This window comes from Cyprinodon variegatus, unplaced genomic scaffold, assembly GCF_000732505.1.
Source record: "Cyprinodon variegatus isolate N-32 unplaced genomic scaffold, C_variegatus-1.0 Scaffold11, whole genome shotgun sequence".
Classification (NCBI taxonomy): Eukaryota; Metazoa; Chordata; class Actinopteri; order Cyprinodontiformes; family Cyprinodontidae; genus Cyprinodon; species Cyprinodon variegatus.
Genome location: NW_015150464.1, coordinates 342,539 through 344,555, shown reverse-complemented (window position 1 = coordinate 344,555; position 2,017 = coordinate 342,539).

Genomic DNA, 2,017 nt, shown 5'->3' with positions numbered 1-2,017 from the left:
TTTTTGACTACCTAATGTTATCAGGCAGGGTGAGAAATTCTGCAAGTTAGGCAGTAATAATGCCTGGATAGTGGTAGTAATTCAAATCAAATATATGCTGTATGTGTGTGATATGCAGTACTGGGGTTGAGGGGGGATGAGGGGGGATGGCATCTCCCTTCTTAAAAAAAAAAAATCTTAAAAATCATCCTCCTTCTTAAATGACCATCCCCCCATATTATCTCCTGTGACATTTTATTACTGAATGTGTAAAATTTCTACCATATATTAACAGTAATGACAATAATATTGCCCTTTTAACATTTGGAGGGCTGTGAGCTTACAAGTAGCCTGAACAAAATAAATAAAATGAAAGAAGTGGCGTACCATGACTATAAAGACGCTCCCAGTGCGAAATTTGTCCCTAACTGTGTAATGATACCCATGCCAGTGCAGGGACAGACTGCAGTTCTACTGTAAGGTGCCCTGGTCAAGGTCAGAGTATTTTAATTAGGCTAATACTGGTGATATGTGTATGTTAATAATTAATTTATGATTTAATACAATAAGGAACAATAATTTTACATCAGCCCAGGTTGATTTGAATTGCTTCATAACAGAAATCATTATTAAGCTGTTCCTTGTACTCACTTGCGCTTTCTCTACCTTACAGTTTTCTCGTATATTTTTCAGATACCTGTTTCAGGGGCTGTTAAACTGCTGTATTACACTATATTTTTTCTTGTTGTTTTTAATTGGTTTCACTTGTTGCTTTTCTTTGTATTGCTGAATACTTTTAAGTACTTAAATGTTAGGTGACCAAGAAAATAACACAATCTTGTTAAAGTTTATCAGTATTTAGAAATCTAATTGATTCTGGTTCTGAAAAAAAAAAGCAGAAACCACTGCTCTCTAAATCAGAGGGCTCTAATAAAACAAAAGCAATCAACATGTTTGATTATTTTTTGTTTTTTAACTTGTAATCGTTGCTTTGGTCAAATTTTTTGTTCATATTTGACAGAAGGAGCTTTTTTTTTGACACAGCTGTTTAAAATTCATGCTGCTCTTGCCTGCCGTGCTGTGGGTTGCGAAGTGACACAGGCACAAATCTTCAGAGGATTTGTTCATGCTGATAAATACACAAGCCTGTAGGATTTCAAATATGTGTTATAGACTTAGCTAAAATAGCACTGCTTGTTTCCGTTCACACAGAGCAACAGATGGATGAGTGGGCTTCTGGGTTTTTTTCCACACAGAACATCAAGATGACATTAAGAAATTAAGACAAAAAGGCTCCGTTTCTTGTTTTTTTTCCCTTTTTTTAACCTTTAATATTTTCTGAAGATTATGAAGTGATAAGATTTTTAGATATCATGTCAAACATTTGCATCATAACTGCCATAAAATCTTAAAAAAATATGCAATGCAATACGGGTGGTGAACATCAATGGGTACTCTAAGTCACTGTACATAGGTGTACACATATTTCTGCTATGATAGCAGTCTAATGAGCAATGACTGCATGATTGGAGATCAGTGTAGGTACATTGGATTGTGTATATTTATGTTTATATGTACAGAAATTTATTTATTTGCTCATTCAATAGACTTTACAGTAATATGAGCATGTAAATAAAATAACATTCCACAAAGTTCAAGCATACAAACTATTCCCCCTGCATACTTTCCTCTGCTCCCTCCGAAGGCTTTCTACAAAAATATGCTTTTGAAAAATAATTTGGCCATAAAAAATATTTTATGATGTCTTTCTGTACAGATTTGGGGTTTATTATTTTTTTTATTCCTTTATTTAACCAGGAAAAGTCCCATTGAGATTAACAATCTCTTTTTCAAGGGCGTCCTGGCCAAGACAGCGGCAAAAGATAACATCACAAATTACATTACAGTTTACAATTACATCTATCTATAATTAGAAATTCATAAAACAGTTACAAACCATAGATCTCATTTCCAAACCTTTGAGCAATCGTTTAAAATGTCCGATTGGAATCAAATCCTTCAACTTCCAGTCTTTCTG